Here is a 22,210-nt window from a genome sequence, read left to right on the forward strand (position 1 = left end):
AACGTACTAACCTCTAAAATGCTGATGTTGTCGTATGTTGCCAACCGTGAGGAGTTGCAGCCTTCCCTTGGACGAATCTGGCCTCTAACCTCCACTTGTGGTGTATGAAGGCTGCACCGTTGTTCGCCGGAATTGAAGTGGGGAATCCATGGTTTGATGAAGACGCAAGGGCCGAGGCACACCTTGGATTCTTCAGCCACCAAGCCGTCGGTCGAGGGGGTTGAGGAAGTGACCACGAAATGGGAGAAGATGGAGGAAAGACCGTCGGGTTCTAAGAGAGATGCGTGAGGGAGAAAGGGGCCAGCCGCCGCCGACGAGTGAGAGGGGATTAAGAAGAGGAAGAGAGGGGCGAGAGAGAGAGAGAGGAGACGAGAGGAGAGAGAGTGCTAGGACTCAAATGAAATCTTATTTCTCGAATTGCATGCGGAATTCAAATTACACAATGTTTAAATAATCTCCTAAGTGACTCGGTTCACAGATGGATCGAACCGGTTCACTACTACTCAAAGCAAATGACTCGAGATGCAATCTTTCTTGGTCCACACAACTTGAATTAAAATGCACAAGCAAATGAATATGTAAAATTAGGCGTGATGCCCCTTCTAATGGAATAAACCCTTGCGCTTGTGAGGCGCAATGTGGGGGACTTGTCTGGGTTGCCGTGTAGACTTTGGATTTCCCATGAACCAGCTCGGCCTACTTCGGCTAAGTCAAGGCCAGCCGAGACTCCTACCTATGCTCGCCTTAGACTGCCTCTAAAGACTTGGATCTTGACCGACACTAGGTTGGACTAGGCCTAAACCGGAGGTAACACTTTCAATTTGGCCTTCTGTAGTAGGATCTGCTCCAAAGTTATGGTCTTCTCTTGGTGTATCCGGACCTAGAGCTTTTGCATCTCCCGCCTCGCCACCCACTGTTTGTGCGCTAAGTCCAGGTTTATTCTCACTAACTGCCGTAGTGCCTTGCTTGACTTGTAATTCAAGCTTATCAGCCCTGGCTTGACTGCTCTCGCCGTGCTCAAACATGCTTCTAGGAGGAGGTCTAGGTTGACCCGTATCAACTTGGAAAGTATTTGAAAAAAAAATCTTTATGAGAATTTGCATTTTTAAAGCACTTTCACTAACCAGAACACTTTAAAATGATAAAAATGAGAATTTGAACATGACATTATGGAAAATACATAGCACTTCGAGTCACTATATAAACATATTAAAAAAATCTAGACAAACCATTATGTCCACAATACAAAAAAGCAAACAAGTCCATTTCTCGTTTCTTATATAGTTGTTACAGAGGCAGAGCAAGAAAATTCTAGCTAAAGGGCACCAAATATAAAAAATTTAAATTTGAAGGGACACGAACATGTAAGTATGGCCAGTGGTAGAATCAATGTTTTTTCGGTCAGCAACAAGTGTTTTTATTCTTTTAAGAGTTCTTTTTTAAGGGCATCAACCAACTGAAGCACAGGTAATTCTATCACGCTTAGCTGAAAAGGAAAATACTTAAGTACCTTACTTAAGTAGTGACTCCTAATGGATCAATGAGCAGATCTATAGTAATATTGAGACAATTCAATCAATATTTACGCGATCAGCAAGAAGATCATTGATAACACAATACTAACACACAATAAGGCCTGACTTTATTGACGTACTTAAACTAAACTTATTTCTTCACCACTGTTTATTAAACACTTGATTTTCTTCTTCCTTATAATAAATTTTTCTATTGCCTCGAGGGAGATTCACTCTCTTATTTGAGGTTCCATTCTTGAAGGATCTAAGCAAAGACAAACCGGCTACAAATATCGAAATTCATAATTAGTCTATCATATGACTTAACAATTTCACTACAAACAATAAATCAACTATTTAAAGCTACTCATCATCTAAACGAAAAAGAAAGCAATGAATCAGTCATACTAAAATCTGCTCGCCAGGATGCAAACTCTAATCAATTCGGTCTTCGGGAATGTCAGCATGTATGGTTTCACATGCCAGCCACCTATTAGAACCAACAATATGTACTTATTTATAAATTCATATTCTAAAAAAAATCCCAATCTACAGTGACCTCCATCCCCCCTTTTGTTCAGTGGTATATCAAAAACCAAATTTGACTTACCGCCTACATCATCCACTGCAAATTTTCGTAAGGGGCCCCTTGTGGTTATATATATATATATATATATATATATATATATATATATATATATATATATATATATATATATATATATATATATATATATATATATAGAGAGAGAGAGAGAGAGAGAGAGAGAGAGAGAGATCTCGAGGTAGATAACGGGGGTAGAGCCAATGGGGGCCTGCAGAGGGCCGGGTCCCCCACCCAATTTTTTTTTTAAATTACATGTAGATTTTTAAAAAGTTCATTTATCCTATATAAAACTTTTGAAAAATTATATTTTCGTGCCTGTTAAATTTTTGAAACTATATTTCGGGCCTTCTCATGAAATTTTTTTGACTCTGCCCTTGATAGCTATGTCGTCTCCCTCGTCTGTGACTGTTACTTTTCTCGTTTGGGGGAACTCTGCTTCTAAGCCGATGGGGTTCTTAAGGGAAATAGGGGAGTATAAACCAACAGAATAGTAGTAGAAAAGAGTTGGAGAGAGAAAGAAAGAGGTTTGGCATCTTTTAATTTGGTCATAGCCAATATTTGTTATTTTTATTTTTTGATTTAAACAGATAGAGGAAAAAAAAAAGAAGTATCACAACGCAATAGGAATTGCGTATTTAGCTAGCCTAATTGTATTACGAAGCATTTTTCCCATACACACATATACATGGGCCCTATTACAATTCTGTACTCACCAAGGGCGGAGGCAGGTATGGGTAATGTGCAGATAATTGCCCATACGGACCCACAAAAAATTCGTATTCTCACAGACCGATAAAAATTCATATTCTCATATAGATATTTCAGGAAAGATGTTCTTGTTTACATATTTTTGCTTCTTAAAAATTTAAAATTTTATAACTAGTGTCCCTTAACGAGAATTTATTGGCTCCACCCCTGGTACCCACTCTTTTAAAATTTATTATGTCTGCACCTGCACTGGCTATGGTACGTACACTCATGCTGGAACCCGCATGACTTTGCAACATAACATTACCTTGGTCAATAACATCACAAAAGAATTTGATAACATGTTACTCCTAACATTGGAAAAAAAATTCTACTGTAAATATTTTGAATAAAATTTCATGTTATTATGTTAACATGTTACTCCTAACATAGAGAAAGCATTGAAAAGTTCACTAAGGGAGGAGGCACACACACACACACAACTCTTACAAAAGCTTAGTAGCAGTAGGCAGTAGCAACTTGAAGACTGATGAGGGATAACACAATCTGCAACTCATTCGAATCATGTCACGTGTGCGTCCGCTGGTTTCCATGGGCAGGTACTTGAAAGATGCATGAATTTGAAGACCCTCTATCCATCCATGGGGGTGGACACATGCAAAACCCACATATGTGTCTGAGCCCTATCTCTACATCTTGTAATTGCAAGATGGCCCTATTACAGTTACATGATTAAATAAAAAAACTGCCCATTAATTGAGAAAATTAATCTCTTTGGCTGGAACCATCCGTTGCTGGGCATTGGGAAAACCTAGGAGGCGGTTTATAAAAGCCCAACTTATCCTCTGCATAGGGTTGATCAACATGATTAACCAAGTCTACGCCTCCTAGAAGCAAACCCATGAAAATATCTGTTCTTGTTTCCTTTTTTTCCTCTCTCCCATTTTTGTTGTTGTGCAGGATTAAGTTGAGTAAAAACTTGTGCATAGAGATCTTGGGCTGAACATCAAAGTGCCAACATTGGTATCAGAGCCTTGTTTGTAGAATTTCCTGTAAGTGAAATCCGAACCCTATGGTGCATGTGATGCACATATCATGCTGTTTTTGAACATCTTTCATGAATATCAAAGCGACTGAAAATTAGACATGAATGCATAAAGCATGCTAGTTTCCTGATTGATTCAAGATACTATATAGCGATCTGTTCCATAGTTGTTCTTTTGTATCCCTGCGAGAGACAGAGAACAGAGTCGTCCTCTTGACCAGAGCGTGATTAACTGTTGAAACAAAGTTTTTTCACCCGCTAGTCACAGGTCCTGATTGTTCTGTAAGAACCTTCGACAGAGGTACATAAATTTCAGATCTTGAAAAGAACATCGACGAAGGGAAGAAACACCCCTGTCCAGAATTCTGGTAGCAGACTCAAAAAAAAAAAAAAGGATATTAGAACCCTCATCGAGGGTCTGGCTTGGTAGCACGCACATTATGAGAGAGGGAGTTTACCTCTACTGTTTTTCCCTTTTTTTTTATGCTTGAGCAGAGACCCTACTCGAAAGGGGAACGGCCACCACCATGGCCGGCGGTGGGCCTCTCACTTACGGGAGAAGTGGCTGCCGGCAGAGGAAAGGGATGAGCAGAGGGAGCAGAGTGCGGGTTCTCTGAGAACGAGCAGAGGGGTTTCATCTGCTCGCTGCTTGCCGGAAGAAGCAGGGTCATTCTCTGAAGTGGCAGGAGCATCTCCTCGCGATAATGGCGTAAATCGGCCAGAGGTGGCGGAGGTGCGGCGGGCGAAACTCTAGCAAAGGGCTCTCGCGAGAGGAGAGAGAGTATCGAGCGAGAAAAATGAAGAAAACATGAGTTGAGGGATTTTATAAACTTAAATTGAAATTACGGATTTCGTCCACCAATTTCGCATAATTTTCAAAAAAGCTGTCATATTTTTTAAGTACTAATGCCGCAGCCTTTTTGCTGAAAACTTTTTTAGAAAGAGGCTTGCGAAAGTTTATTTTGGTGAAAACCTAGAATTTTATATGAAATTACGTTATGATACCCACAGTTATTATAAATTGCTGAAAGAGGGTTCTAGGAAATTGTTTTACAATTTCGATGAAAAACAGAGTTTTTATGTAAAATTGCATATAGGTACCACTCCTGCTTATCAAAATTGCAGAAAAAAGGTTGTGAAAATAACTTTGAAAATGGGAAGGGAAACTCGTGGTTTAAAAATTTAATATTAAGTTTTCCTTGTTTTAAATGATACCATAGAATGTTATTGAAGATCTTCTGATATATTATTCGCCTTGTTGCTCTCAATGTATTATTGTTCTATACTTGCCATGGAATGAATTTAGAAACCACTTCAAGAGTGGGAGCCTCAGAACTGGCGAAAACTGAAAAATGGTTAGCAACATATTTGTATGTTTATGCAATTTTGTTATTTTGTGCATACATGACCCAATGGTGGCATAAACCTAGTGTTTCTACACTAACTAAAATCATATTTGGATATGGATATTATGTTGAAACACGTTTATATTGGATTTGAATTTGGATCCTTTTGTTGATATCATTATGTTTGGATCCACATTGGATTGATCTGAATTTCAATAACCATTGAATTTTTGTTTTGGATCTAATCGTACTTAAGATCCATATTTGTATTCAGTTGAGATGATGACATATTCAGATCTGAATTGGTTTGGACTTGGTTAAAATCCATATCCTATTTATATTGGTTCAAATATGCTATTATGCATGCCTTATGGATAATTTGTCATCAGTTTGGCTCCATGATGATATTAGTTTTGATCAAAATTTTGTTTTATACATCCATTTAGTTGTTGAATTTAGATCTCACACTAAACGTTGCACTCTTTTGGAGCATGTTCTGATTTGACTTGTTCAAGATCTATATCTTGTTTATATTAGATCCAAACATGTTATGATGAACATTGATTTTTAGATATAATAGTTTTACGAGTTGTACATTTTCAATGTGAGTAGCACTAGAGTGCTAAAAGATGAATTTCTTTTGCTTTTTATGAAAGAATATATGATAAGAGGTGTAAATCAATACTCTTAGACATGGTGAGATCTATATAGCATTGTGCTAGGTTCAAGATAAATTTTGATCTAGATTAACTTGGCTGGATCATTGGCTCCAAATACTCGTACTTACACTGAATACAATGTATCATCATGTTCGGCTTTTGTAAGGTAAGACTCTTAAACATGATGCAATCCATATTAATGAAATATTTTATTTGAAGATCTGTTGTACTATAAGTTCTAGTACATAAAATTTTATTTGCCCTTATCAAAGATGGCTAGCACATATGAATTCAAATCATTCTAAAGTGCTATTGAACAAGGTTTTATTTACTCCATTGATGAGGTGAACTTGTTTTAAATGTATGTTCAAGAGGTGTAATGTAACACTCTTGAACTGAAACCCATATGAGTTTGAATGTCTTTATGTGGAGACTTGTTTTATTTGCTCATAAGGGTGATGGGTTAGTATGGATACAGACATGCATCATCGCAAGGTAAAGAAATTTTTCTTGTTTCACCTTATTCAAGAATTGGGCTATTGTTTTGCTCCAAACATGGTTGTTGAAATCATGTTGTACAATATTTCATATGGATTATTTGTGTTTTTAAATTCAGATTAGTTGTATTATAGATATTGCTGGTTTGATCCAAATTTTTATATTTGAACTGATAAAATCCACATTACATAAAGTTTAGCTTCAGATCTAAACTGACTTGTGTGGATATGTGAAAAAGAAAAAAAAAATCATATCCTGTTTGCTTTAATTCCAATATATGTTATCATGTTTGTTTTTGGATATGATCATATTGTAATATGTGTTGCAATTCTAGATCCAAAGGTTATTTTGAAGAATTATTTAATAAAGCTTCATTTATTTCTCTTTCTTATGAAAATGAATTTGTTTTTAATGCAAGCTCAAGAGGTGTAATATAACAGCTCTTGAACCTAAATTCATATTGACAAGAATGTATTTATTTGAAGCTTTATAGTACTAAAGTGTCAATACATGATAACTAATTTTTCTCAAAAGAGAGATGAGTCAGCAATGATCCAAATATGGTTATTGAATCGTATTGTATAATATTTCAAAGAGGATCATGTGTTTTAAATTTATATCAGTAGTATTGTTGATATTACTATATGTTATTTGTTCATTTGTGGATCGAACTATGTTAGCATGCTACTAAGCAAGTTCTTGTTTGAGAATGAATTTGATGTTAATATTTACCATAAAGTGTAATATAACACTCATGAATATCATGAAAACCACACTAATTAGATCCACATTGAGATCTTTGGAGATCAGAATGCATGTCAAGTGCAGATCTAAAAATTAAAGAATATGTTTACAAATACATGTGTATTGAATACCTAAATAAAAGTATGGTATATGATGTTTTTATGCATAAGATTGATGTGTTCGAATAACAATAACAAATAAAATAATCCAGTGGAAGATCATAACGATCTACTAGAAGATCTGATTTATTCAGAGAATCAGTCTGTTAATGAACCGACTGGGGATCAGTTTGGTAATGAACCAACTGAGCATGAATTGTCTAAGAAACAGTTTGGTAATGAACCGACTAGGGGACAGTTTGGTAATGAACCAACTGAGCAAGGAACAGTCTGGTAATGAACCGACTGGGGATCAGTTTGGTAATGAACTAGCTGAGCATGAATTGTCTGAGAAATAGTCTGGTAATGAACCAACTGAGCAAGGAACAGTTTGGTAATGAACCGAATGAGGAACAGTTTAGTAATGAACTAATTGATCAAGATTCTTTTGAATATCAGTCTGATAATGAACCGATTGGAGAACAGTTTGATAATGAACCAACTAATCAAGATACATTTGAGGATCAGTCTGGTAATGAACCGACTGGGTAATGAGATCATTGATCACCTTGTGGATCAGTTTATGGATTGGTTAATAACCAGCTGAGTCCAAATTCTTCTATACTTGAGACATTGATAATAGTCACAAAAGTCAAGAGCTCCATGGTTATGTGCACAAGAACTAACTATTCATTTGATGATCAAGTTTGATCGATTGAATATGCTAATAAGCAGTCAGGTAATGAACCGACTAAGAATCTGTTTGGTAATGAACCGGCTGAAGCTTATTAGTAACCTCAATGATCATCTTGTGGAATACTTGAAAGGAGATATTTGAATTATTGATGCATGCATTTGTTGGCAGAGCTATGCATTGACTTTGATGAGTTAAATGAAACTCTTTTTATGAGAGAGTATATTGATGAAAAATATACAAGATGAAAAGTTCTTGTATGATAGACTACGAGTTAATTGTTCGTTCTGTTAAACAATCATAATAAAGATTAGGCGTTGCTAATAAATTTGTTGACTATGTAAATATTTGACAAGTGAGAGCACACTTGAATATGCCCTTTGCTATGTTGGACAGCTAATATGTGTTTTGCCATATGTTTATGTATCGCATGAATGCTTTGGAACTCATGTTGTTAAAGGAGTTAAGTAATTGTGGAAAACAATAAAAAGAAAATATATCATTTGCTTTCGATGTATATTAGTTTGTGTGCGGGACTTGATACAAGCTTTTTAATTTGGCTTGTTAGTATAAATTAAGAAAGTCTATGTTGACCTTGTTTTAAGGCAGTTAAATGTTTTCAGATGTATGAATGAAACAAAGATATATTCATATAGTTGCTAGCATCTGTTAGCAAAATAAATTCATAATGATTGTTTTTTGCTAAGCATGTAGCCCGTATGGGGCTAAGAACATCCTGATCTGCCTCATTGTGAGGTGGTTGAAAAGTATCCATGTTCATTTCATTGTTGAATAAGAAGAGAATATGCATGTATGTTTCAAATGCTTATATGATTGCTAGCATTTTGATAAAGAGAATTATTGATGATTTTTTAAGTAAAGCTTGTGGTCCACATGAGACTAAGTTTTAACATGTTACGATGGAAATATTTGTGCATAAAGAAAACCTCATAACATATGTGAAATATATTGAATACTTGAAAGGTTGCGATGGAAAACTATTGAAAGGAAAACCTCGTTACAATCCTTGAACGAAAATTCAAGTTATGATGGACAAACCAATTATGGAAACCTCGTAACTAAAGATTAAGGAAACCCACAAATAGTGGAAGCAATCTGATAGACTCATGGCCAAGTGAGAAATGTTGGATAGTGGCCCTGAGCCCTATCTGTACATCTTATAACACCCAGAGGGCCCACTTGCAGTTACATGATTAAATAAGAAAATTACCCATTAATTGAGAAAATTAATCTCTTTGGCTGTAACCGTCTGTTGCTGGGCACTGGGAAAACCTAGGAGATGGTCTATAAATGCCCAGCTTATCCTTTGCATAGGGTTGATCAACATGATTAACCAAGTCTGCGCCTCCTAGAAGCAAACCCATGAAAATCTCTGTTCTTGTTTCCTTTTTTTCCTCTCCCCCATTTTTGTTGTTGTGCAGGATTAAGTTGCAGTAAAAGCTTGTGCGTAGAGATCCTGAGCGGAACATCAAAGTTCCAACAATATGATGTTCTAGGCAGAAACCATATCACCAAGCAAAGATGAAGGAAGTAAACATGCCTTTTGCCCTTCATGTACAATGTTGATTTTGCTCGCTACCTCGTAGACATGGTGAGAACAAGGGGAGCAAAATCAGATGTTGAAGCATCCTCAATTGACCAAGAAACCAACCATGAAGATGGAAGATGTGGCCATTTTTTGAGATTATCATGCTAATTTAAGCGAATTTGAAGATAGCAGTGATGCACTTCCTGAGTGGTTTGTTCCATATTGAGATGCGAGGTGCAAGTCATTTGCTAAGGGGCAGGAGAAGCAATTGCTTGCGGCTACTTGCGTGAGTTTAGATGTCAGGGTAATGCATGAGTCTTAGCGACAAACAAGGGAGAGGAGGTGTTTGATGTTGCACGCAATTGTCCACCCGCTCCAACAATCTGAGTTGGTGAATAAACAGTTGCATGTGATAGCTTCCAAATCAACTAACGAACCAACAGTAGTGCACGCAAAATAGGAGGATGAACCTCCTTCTAAAAATCACTTAGACAAGGCTGAGGCTGCAGCCAGAGGAGTAGAGGTTGTCGCCTTCGGCAGCAACAAGTTGCCATATGCTGAGCAAGGCATGGGCTCAAAGGAACAGTGGGCTGCATCACACATAGAGTCTGGCAACTGGATGGTTGGTGAGCATCTGCTACGTGTAATTGACATTGAGTTGCAGTTTTGGAAACAGAGGTCATTGCCTTCGCCTTGTTGGATCTTTTGCAGCAGAACGGTGTCTGTGATCGGCACTGAGTCTGCGCACCAGCGGCGTCTCCAGTGTAAGAGGCATCAACTGTGACAGATGGAGAAAGAAAGGAAGAAGCTAGAGAGAAAACAGGGTTAGGGTAGTTTCCCGGGTTTGCTTTTGGGAGGCGCTGGGTAAGGTAATCTCACAATTCACACTAAGTTTGAAGTTAGCTGGTCTTCTATAGACTGCCTCCCAGGGTTTCCCAATGCCCAGCAACAGTTACGGCTAGGGGGAGGTAACGTAAATATGTAAATTTTTCAATTTAATTTAATAATTTCTAATTTAAAACAGTTTCTAATTTAATCCTTGCAGTTACGAGATGTAGAGATAGGGCTCAGGACCACTATCCAACACCTCTCTAGTTAGCAAGGCTTTGAATAAAAGGGAACATTGAAACAAAATTTCACTCGGTTATGGAATGGGCAAAGAGTACATTTGGAACATTCTCAGGGATGCCAAGCCAAGGGAAAGAAAAAAAAGAACAAGAAAGGAGAGGTGGAGGAAATAAAAAAAAAAGAACAAAATGTGGGGAAACATGTGGATGACGAGAAAATTGAGTATCTTAAACCAAATAAAGAAGATGAGGAAGAGGGTGGAACAAAGTTAGAGGATGATGATGATGTGAGAGAGCAGAGGAAGAGAAGGGGTACTCGTAGATGACGAAAAGTGGTTGTTAGGAACTCTGATGAGGTATGAAACTATCAAAGATTTTTTTGTTGTAGTATGTAATTATTTATTTTAGATGCTCGTCGATTGTTGCATATGATTGTTATGTTTTAGACGGTACACTTTCTTTATGCTTTTCTGTTTTAGATTATTTTCTCATGTTTAAGATCACGGCCACTTGTTGTGGCCGATTATCCCATGTTTTAGATGTCAGTCACTTGTTCTAGATTTCTATTGCATGTTTAAAATTCTGACATTCCCTTGTTGTAGATGAATGTCACATACTCAAGAACTTTGTTACTTGTTGTAAAAAGTTGTCGCGTGTTTTAGATATCGCTCACTTATTATAGATGCATATTGCATTGCATGTTTAATATCCTGGTCACTTGTAGATGATTGTCACATGTTTTTAAGTTGGTCGCTTGTGGTTGTCTCGTGCTTTAGGTGATGGCCACTTGTTGCACTTGCTTGTTTAATCTTCGTATATAGTTGTCACATGTTGCATATTCTTGTCACTTGAGATGTTTGGATGGTTGTCCATGTTTTTAAAGGTGTCACATGTTGTAAATGGTTGTCATTTGACAAGTTTTGGGTGCATGTCATATGTTTCAAAAGCTTATCACATATGTTAGATGCTTGCAGCTTGTTGAGAGCAGATGGGGACAAACACCTTTTTATTCTTTGGTGCTGTTGGTAGACATCCAATAATTGGTATGTGGAGTTATTGGAGTTCCAAAACGAGTGCTTAATGGCCACACATTTTTTGCGGTACTTTGGATAGGGAATTTTTGTATATGGATGTGCCACTTAGGACTGAACATGACAGGAAATCGAGCTCGAGTTGGGGCAGCTCACTCGGCTCGACATTGAAATATTCAGCTCGAGTTCAGATCCAGCTCAACAAATTAGGCATGAGCTCGACTCGATCAGTTTACTTGCTTGATTTTCAAACATTCAACCAAACTTGCCTCCAACTTTCTCGAGGCAAAAAAAAAAAAAGCAAAATAATGGTAGAGTGAGAAATGGAGAGAAGTGGGTAAATCAGGCCCAAAAAAGGAGAGAGAGTGAGCGATGGAGACAGAGACAGAATAATAAATGTCAGCCAGAGAGAGAGAGAGAGAGAGAGAGAGAGAGAGAGAGAGAGAGGGGATTGTCTATCATTAAATGTGAAAGAGAGACAGAGAGGGTGTCGTCTATCATAAATGTGTGAGAAAGAGAAAAAAAAATCTGATTAATGGAGTGAGAGGGGCATCGTTGATCATTAAACATGAGAGAGAGAGAGAGAGAGAGAGAGAGAGAGAGGGGAGGCATCGTTGATCATTAAACATCAAAAAGAGAGAGAGAGGGAGAGAGAGAGAGAATGTAATTAATGTAGATATCATTATAGTCTTTTTTTTTCTTTTTACATCAGTCATAATAAAAATAATTAAATGAATCGAGGATGCACGAGCTTGAGTCGAATTTCATCAAGTCGACTTCAGTGAAATGCTAGAGTCAATTAAATAAACGAGTTTATGTGAAAACTTGAATTCGACTTGTTTGTGAAATGGGTTAGCTCAAGATGAGCTTTATCAAGTCAAGTCGAGTGCTGCTTGATGTTGAGATACGTGAACCCATACATCAGTATGTTCCAATTTGAGGAATTTGATATGACAAATATTCTGCAGGATGTTTGCCATCTCACTACACTGAAGTGCCATCTCACCCATGATCGGCAGCATGCAGTATGATTATATGAGCCATGCATGGAAAGTCCTAGTTATTGATGAGAAAAGTTGGACAAACGTTGGTTGCATGAGGAATTCGTGTTAAATATCCCCACAAGCCTAGAGATAAATATTAATAGGGAACTATGCAACTTCATCTTGTTATTTTTTGGCTAATGCCTCTCCAATGATATTTTTGGAGGGAGAATACATATGTAGTTCATGCAATTCTTTGAAAATCTTAATAAAATGGATGATTATATCTGGGTAAGACTGCATTGGCTCATTTTCCATCCCATCTTATTCACCTACGATCAGCTACTATTGGCAGAAAAAAATGCTATTTATTTTAAACAATGAAAAGCAAATTTGCGGCATATTAAAGAAAAAGAACAAAAAAAAAGAAAAAATTAAAGCAGAACACCTGAAATAAATATCTACTGACACAAGCATAGTAGAGAACCGCAGAAGTAGAGAAGACAAGTAATAAATTACAACCCAATGAAAACAAGCCCAGAAATTTGATGAGACAGAAATTTGTTAAACCTAATTGACATCCATGAGCTCAAGAACATATTTTGGAGTAGCACTTTCGAGCAAAAAGGGAACATAGCTTTTATACAAAATCACCAATTGAAAATCCAATGCTCGTATATCCTATAAATAACAATGGCGATTGGCAATAGGAGGGGGAGAAGTAATAATTGAAGTAAAAATCTTGCTCGCTTTTGTGAAAAACTGGTCAGTCCCTAATTAACAAAACCTAAAAGAATCATTTGTAAACAAAAATGAGATAGGACCTAAGTTAAATGAATGACACTGAAAAAAAAAATGCAAATATAAATAAGGCTAGGTAAACTAGACAAAATAGCAAAACCCACCGTGTTTTCAATGGAAATCTATGGACAAAGCACCCACACCATAAAAACATATTAAAATCAATTAGAGAAAAACAACCGGAAGACTCCAAACAGTTTAAAAGGAACATAAAAGAAAAGAAGAGGGAAGAAAACAGATTTAACCCTATGTTTACCACTGTTCTTTTGTAACAGAAAACAGATATGCATTCCCCCTTGAGGTAGGGTCCAAAACTACTGACGTTAGGTACAGTGCGGATCTTATAAGTGAGTTAGCAGGTTTTTCGGACTTCTCTGGGGCAGGTGCACATGGAATGCAGTACAGCGAGGTCGGAGATAGAAACTTTTGGTTAAGGGGTGCTGGTAATGAATTTTTAATTTTTAAGAAGCATCAACATATAAATAAGAAAAAAATTCTCCCAAGTGTCAATGAAAAAATAAGTACTTTGCCCACACAGTGCCCACACCTGCAATAAAATGATGTTCTTGCATGGCTGGTGCTCGCAGAGAAACAGAGCCGTGTCAAGAGATTGAATGTACTGATTAATATTAATATTATTTTTGGATACATTTGTTTTTATTTGTATCCGTTTACTTGTTTCTACTTGTCATTCACAACTAAGAGAAAAATGGTTGCGTTAGTAGGATTGATCGAATGTCATATGTAAAGACCCATGTGACGTGAGTCTGTGGTGATCGACTGACTAACTGTTACATACATACATACGAGGTAACTAGACCTACGCATTGGGCTGACCTGGCCCATTAAGAGCCTGCCAGCTTGATGCTCAAAACCCAAGCCTAGCCCGATACTTAAAACCTGAGCTTGCGGTTATAATAAAAAATATTTTTAATATAAAATATTTTTTTTGAATAAAAAATATATTTAAAATAATAAAAAATATATTTTTAATAAAATAAAAATAATTTTTATTTGTTATCGAGCCGAATCGAAGCCCCGCCTAAATGACTCGAGCCGGTTTTTTTGGGGTTGGGCTCGAGCAGATCGGGCCGGGCCAAGTATCGAGTACCTGTTCAGCCCGATGCCCGGGTCTAAAGGTAACTATGCATACATAGTCAAATGCAGCTACTCTATAGTTAAGTGTGCACATAATTACAATAAATTTTTTACTACTATTGTATTTAATTTACTTTGTTTGTGACATCGATACACGAGCTTGTATTCATATGTAATGGAGCAGAATGTGCACATAATCACTACATAAAATTGCAAGCTATTTTGCCTTTAGTGCCTAAATAAATTTGTATGATTATTTGACTTCCCATTTCCCAACATACACTTGTCTTTGTTGTTTCAGCCCGTTGCGGTCGCGGCCTATGGCATCAAGTCATTCTCAAGTTTTTCACTCCCACAAGCTCCGACAAACAGCACCAGCTAAGTTACATGGATACGGCAAAATTGCCATCGTACCAGTGTCGTTATGCGGACATGGTCTAGCAACATACTTGTACATCACTTAAAAAACATATTATTTTTTACATTTTCATATTAATCTTAAAGTTTTTTATATTATTTTTTCGTATTAATTATATAAAATATATTGTTCACTTTCTTTTTTTTTGCATTTTTCTTCCATGTTTTATACTGATTTTGTATTTGTTTTTGTAAAATTTTGTGCAGACATAAATACATGTACATGTGCTTTGTCATATTCCCCTATTCACAAATTTTAAAATTTCTGTGGCTACATCCGTTCTTTCCTATCCATATCCATACCAGGTATCCATGTAGGACTTGGTTTACCAGGTGTTTGCAAATCCATAGATAAGTTATAATGACGATGGGAAGACAGTAAAAGGTGGATTGCGGCTCGATAGGGATGGAGATTGCCCCTTTGGTAGAGCAAAAAGGCAAGGAGCTATTTAAAAGGACAGCAGCAGGGCACGACAGTGTAGAGCAGATTTATAGGACACTCATAGAGCATTCCTGTTGCCAAACGGCCCCAAGGGTTTGGTAAACATGTATTGCCGAACAACTAATGGAGACCGTAGGGCTCATTTGGCAACAGTACAGTAACAAGTTGTTATTGTCTTATCAAATTCATAGAACACTATATTACCATGATCCATGAATTTATTTCAATCTTTAAGGTAAATATAAAACATATAACAGTAACAACTTGTCAAATATGCTCTTATCCCACAACAACGCAACTTCATCAACCAGATGTTCTCCAAATGAATTATAGAACAAAAAGTCTGGTTAGTTTTCGAAACACGCAATTGATGTATCGTTTGATTCATGGTCGAGGTCTGTCCGGCTGGGTTGCACCTATCCACACGGTAACTTTTATTTTCTAAATTTGTTTGAACTCTCAAAATGTGTCCTTTTACTCTCAGTTGGCAAACACTAAAGCCTAATAGTTATTAAACATCAGCCATCCTTACAGCCCATTATAGAGCAAGTGGTGGAGATAGGCGGGCCATCGCCCACACAATCAAAAGTGTCATTATTAAAATGAAAATGACAATGCGATGACTTAAAAATTACATGAAAGTAGCGGCACATCCTACCTATGATGGTGACTCGAGTGCCTCTTAGCCAAAATATCCTTGCTCAGCCACTGTATTCATTCAAAGGCCTCCTAAAGCCACATAGGTTATTCCTACAATGTTAAAAGGGTTTTTTAAACGTAAACAACATACTTGTACTAGAAAGTCATAATTTTCCAAACTTACCATACGGTACCTTCAATTTCAACTTTGGTCCTGTCTTTCGAATCAAATCAAATTGATGGATCAACAAACCTCTTTTCACATGGTTTTCAAGTTTTCAGCATCATACGCGGAGATGAAGCTCCTAGGCATGTCATTAAGCCGACACTGAATGTCCTATATATCTCATCTCAACCTTTAAAGATTGCATTTGATAGTCTTAAATCTAAGATCCGAACCTATATTAAGAGGTATGTTTTGAGAGATCCTATAGGATGGATTTTAAATCAATGCTTCATGTTGAGAACCAAAGATTTGAGGTTGGGTGTTCTCAAAGGTTTGAGGTTGGGTGGGAGAGTCGGGCCTTAATTTCATAGATTTGATATCAGATCACTATGGATCTCAGATCTGCAGTGTAACAAACACAATCTAAAGTTTAAACTTTTAAAGTGCAGCATGTTCAGATACCGAAAGCATACCTATTATCCTAAGGGGATAGGGAGAAGAGTGCAGGCTTAGGCTTTCAGTCAAACGATAGAATGAAATACTCTTCCTACTCAACGGAAACAGATATTTCTTCTCCATCCCATAGTGATTTGTAATGCATATAAGCTTCATGATGCATCCTCACTCAAAATCAGCACTGATGGAGGAAAGGAATGGGGCTCTAAGCCCGTGTCGTTATTCATAGTCAAGGTTTACAAGGTGATAACTTGAATTTCTTTAATCTTCAATACGAGCCCACCAAATTTTGTAAGCTCCAGCTGAAATGATATTTTTGAAATGGATCTTCAAAAAATAATTTTCAGGGGATTCTATTAGAACCAGGGGCGGAACCAAGGTAGGGCCCGCTTGGGCCGTAGCCCCACCTCAAAATGTTTCTTTTTTAAAATTTACATCTAAATTTTAGAAAATTTCACTTGTTTTATATAAAAATTTTGAAAAATGATATTTTGTCCCTCGTCAAAATTTAGAAACTTTAATTTGGTCTCCTTCATAAAAAAGTTCTGGTTTTGCCCCTGATCAGAACCTCATTTGAACTCTCCATTTTTTCTAGGTTCTAATGATGAATATCCAAATTCAAGATCCAGTGCTGGAGACACAAACCATTTTCAAATCCGCATGTAAATATTCGCTTTCTACGTTCTAATATTGGATGGGGATCCAAATTCAAAAACCAAACCTGAAACCCAAATTAACGGCCTTTTGTAGTAGATGCATTTAAGCATTCTCCTTTTCGAGCTCTATTAATGATCGAGGACCAAATTCAAGATTCAAACTTGAAGTTCCAAACCATTTTCGAAAAGCAGTTACCCCTTCTATTTTCTGACTACTAATGATGAAGATCCAAATCTAGGATTCAAACTTGACCTATACCTTTAGAACCCCTAACTCATGTTCTTCTCTCTTTATAAAAGCGTCCCTCCTTACATATCCCATATCTATCTTTCGTCCCAGAACTTCTAAAATTTTGTTCTTTTTTTCACCGGGCTTAACCAAGACTCCTTGTCTAATATAAAATTATTTTCCAAATCCCTTACAATTTCTAAGCCTTTGGTAGAATGTTCACCACAATTTTCCTTTCATTTCAAATAAGCTGGAAGTCATTCTTCAATTTTTTTTCTTTTTGTATCCCAAAGTTAGGAATGGCCAAACCTTGTCAATGTATTTACAGGTGAACTCTTCTCTCTCAAGTCTTTCTTGACTCTAAAAAAGGAAGTACAAAATTTGTAGGCGCATGGCCTCCAATACCATGGAACTTGCCTCGAGCAGCTTACATCTCTTTTTATGTTTCCTAAATATTTTGTTCTTATTTTAGATTAGGATGTGTACATGTAGTGTCTCCCAATCTTGTTCAGCGCATTGATGGGAAGCGATGCGTTGAGCCCATAAAGCGACACAATGTGCAATATGGTGATGTGATGCGTAAGCATCGGGTCTAAAATTTTGAAATATATAATATCATGAAAAATATAAAAAATGAGAAGATAAAAATGATTTGGGAAACTGAATTTATATGAAAAACTACATATGTATATATATTTTTTATAAATGAAAACTAATTATAGAGGTGTGGTCTCCAACTTACAAAACCGAAAAACAAAGATTAAAAAAAAAACATGTTTCTTCAAAGTATAATAGGATTTCATGAAAATTCAAAAACCAAAGGTCTGAAGTTTTTTTCTTTTCTACTTGTTAGGTCCTACGTGCGCACCAAAGAAAGAGATTTTGAATTTCAATTCATAAAACTTGTCAAATGAAAAATGAAAGAGTTTAACATATAAGAACTTACAAGCAACTCGCAACAACTGATGAAATTAAGTCCATAAGTCTTGTTCCTTAAAATAAATATCATGCAACATAAAGTCAAATTGATATGTCTATGGATGAACTAGAAATCATATTACATCAAAGAGAACTGGCAAGAATGGCTACCAGTTAATCTGGCATTCTTGTCCACATATATCAAATATTCAATTAGAAGAAAGGAGGAGAGAAATATATAAGAGATGAATAGGAATGCTCATCGAAGCTGGATCAAACGTGCATCAAAGATCATGTAATGGTTGCTGAAGGGTTTGCCAAAGAGTGGGGGGTGCGTTAATGCTATTGCCGAATGGGTAGAGAATATTAAACATCTTTTCCAAGTTCAAAATTTTTTCTTTGTGAGTCTTCTCCCGGCACTTAGTAAAAGCCGGGAAACGTCTCCAGCAGGTTAAATGCACCTTGCCTAGGAGTTTCGTTATATGATGCATAGTGATGTGTGCAATCATGCCTTCATGCCCACACATCTAACAACACCTGGTGTCATCTTCAAACAAAATTATACATATTTTACACAAACCAGCGCAAGTGACAAGCACGGATGACATTGAGCATCCTTCTAAATGAAGTGAAGTTAGATCCAATCCACGTTATTGCTCGTAGTAAAGATAGGAAAAAGAGTTGGGTTTCCTTAATCTAAATAAAATGCACATTTTAACTTTGAACATCATTATAGGATATTAAGCAACTCAGTTGACCAAGTACCGTACCAATACGCAAATATAAGTAGTTACAACTGAGATGACTGTATTTTAAAACTTAAAAATCTATATTTTCATATTTTTACGAGGATTTTATATTTTTCTCTCATTTTTCTTTAATATTGAGAATTCTTTGTGCTCGTGTCACTTGCTAGTGCATTGCATTTTTACCTTGTTTTTCATGCATTCATCATGATTCCATGGTGCCCGAAAAATGAGCAATTAACAAACCGGTGAATTTTTGAAGTTCATAAAAAAGGCACCAACTTTTCAAGCTAATTCTCAATAGCCGCCCGCCTGTTGAGGGTAAACATTAAAGTGGACAGGTAGTAAATTACCAATTTAACCTTGTAAGCAAAAGTACTTTCAAAAGAAAAAACAAAGAGCAAAAGAAATGCTGCCCACAGTTACCAATTATATCAAGCAGTAGAACCATACACCATGCAACAAAGAAAAGGATGAAAGCAAGCGTGGTTTCCAAACCTCACCAGCAAAAACAAAATACCGTGGCGAAAAAGGAAAAGTAAATTGGAGAAGGAAACCAAAAACAAAAGTCCTTCATGAAAACTTTTTCTTCCAAATAGGGCTGCACAACAAGTTTAGCCAGCTCGAGCTCGACTGAAACATGCTCATCAAAACTCGACTCGTTTATGAACAAGTAGAACAATCAAGTTTAAATATATGCTCGAAATGTTAAGCGAGTCAAGTTCAAATTATAATAACTTGGCTTGATTCAACTCAATTCAACTCGACTACATAATGAATGTTGAATTATAATGAGAGCATTAGTAGGTAATAAATGAGTTAATTGAGTTAAACGAGTTAAAAGAAAGGACATATATTTAACATAACCGAGTTAAACGAGTTGAGTTTGAACTCGAAATTGTATTAATGAATCGAGTTCGAGTTTATTCTATTGAGCTCGATTTGAGTTCGAGTCGAGGTCGAGTTTTTTGAGTCGAGTCGAGTTCGAACTGTTTCAACTCAAGCTTAACTAGCTAGTGTGCAGACCTCCTTCCAAAGTTCCAATAAATCTTCTCCCAAAACCCATTGTTCCTCGAGTGGCAGCTTCCAACAATTTCAGCGCTCATTTTCTCCCTTATTTGCTCCTAAGAACCTGATTTCTTCTTGCACGCCAACTAAAGCTTAAAGAGAATCCTTTCCCATCTGCATTCCTCCAAACTCCCTAGAGAATTGGTTCCCACCCCAAAACAAGGAAAGCATTAAAATTGAACAAATTTTGCTTCCCAGATGATTTGAGGCTTCATAAAAGGTGCGCAATGTAAGATCCTCACTTTAAAGGTCGCATTTGATTACCGCAAATTTGAAATCCGTGGTTTTCAAGTCTGACCCAGTTTGATAGAACTGTGAATTTCGTCGGCTATCATGGATTTGAGATTCCTTCAGATATGATAACTGTGAGGAATCAAACTCAACTTGAGGATCTTAAATCCATATTACAACATGTAAAAGTGGATGGGGAGGTATCCAACCATAAAATCTATGTCTCAAATCACCGTGGATTTCATATTAGTTGTGAAACAAGCACACCTTAGTATTCACAAAAACGACATTGGAGTTAAAAATTCCAGAATACGTAGAAGGAAATGGAAGAGACTTAAAATAAAAGGAGGAAAAAGAATTACCTTGAAAAGCTGGGTAGAGGTTTGCTAGTCACTCATTTGTTGAGTGCCTTTTATCCATTTTTTTTAAAATCAATTTTATGCCTAACAGAGTTGCGCTACATAAGGAGTATATCCTGCTCGAGCTCGATTCTAACAAACTTGACTCGAACTAGAATCATTTATAAGTTAACGGAGCTCGAGTTCAAAAGTATGCTCAAAATGTTAAGCGAGTTGAATTTGAGTTTGATTACATAATAATTGTTGAATTATAATGAGGAAATAGTTAATTGAGTAGCAACTAAACGAGTTAATCAAGTTGAACAAGTAATTGAGTTAAATGAGTTAAAAAGTAACGAGGCATGCTTAACATAAACAAGTTAAATGAGTTGAGTTGGAGCTTCAACTTGAATATGGGTGCTCCACCTCCTCTCTACCACCTCTATTCTTCTCGTGACATGTGGGAGCTTCAAGGGCAACAGATCTGGTGTTGGTTGTTAAAAAAATAATAATAATAAAGAAGAAGAAAAAAATGGGTTATTTTGATTTTATGTTTTTAACATTTTTATCGTGTTTATTTCGCAAAAGATGTGTTTTATGTGATTGGGGTTACGGCAAAAGAAAGAAATAAGGGAATCCTTTAAAGGTTATTTGGTACTAGCAATAAATTGTTATGAGGCAAATTCATAGAAGTGTAACATAATGTTCCATGGTCAATATATCATATTTCAATTGGACATCCGACTGATTCATTCTAAAAAAATCAGCTATAGAAAAAGTTTAATAACTAATTAAGAAATTGAATAGGATTTGGATTTAGGAAATGACATTCGATTGGATTTGGGTTAGGATATATAAACATTCGATCGGATTTAATTTTAAATAAATATTCTTTATCAATGTTCTTACATTTTGAAAATCAGCCAGATTTGGATGATATGTATGTAAAATCCTGATTCGGATTGGATTCAAATCATGAAATCAGATTTCAGATTCAAATTCAGATATTTCCAATTAGAACATGTGCATATCCGAAAAAGCAAATATGGTTAAAGATATATATTTAATTTGAATTTGATCCATTGACATCTTTATCTATGAATCTGCCTTTTTTTTTTTTTTTTTTTTGAGTATAATCTCTAGACAGCAATAATATGTTATGAGTACCAAACGACCCCTTAAGCATTCACGAGAATAAAATTACTAGACATGTGCAACTTGTTTGACTTCTATTCACTGGTCATGTCTTCTGCCCTTAAAAAGAAAAGTTGCAAATAGAATTGCTGTTTTGCGAGAGCTCCCCTCCTCTTCCATGTTGGTAAAAATATAAAAAGATAAAAAATACCAATGAGTAGAAAAAATAGAAAAATGAAAGCTCCTATAACGTCCACGTTAGCTCTTAAAATATGTATGAAAAATTGAATGCAGATTAACTATGAGTTTTTAATCAATGCATTTCCGG

The 22,210-nt window shown here is 36.3% G+C and overlaps 1 long non-coding RNA gene across 1 annotated transcript; it reads right to left on the reverse strand.

The window, feature by feature from the left end:
* Positions 1–387: 387 nt before the first annotated feature.
* Positions 388–4,666, reverse strand: LOC126409220 (uncharacterized). Its single transcript, XR_007572015.1, has 2 exons — positions 3,319–4,666; positions 388–1,060 (listed from the first exon to the last, which is right to left on the reverse strand). It is a non-coding gene; the product is annotated as an uncharacterized LOC126409220 (long non-coding RNA).
* Positions 4,667–22,210: the final 17,544 nt, after the last annotated feature.

Source organism: Nymphaea colorata, chromosome 14, assembly GCF_008831285.2.
Source record: "Nymphaea colorata isolate Beijing-Zhang1983 chromosome 14, ASM883128v2, whole genome shotgun sequence".
Lineage (NCBI taxonomy): Eukaryota > Viridiplantae > Streptophyta > Magnoliopsida > Nymphaeales > Nymphaeaceae > Nymphaea > Nymphaea colorata.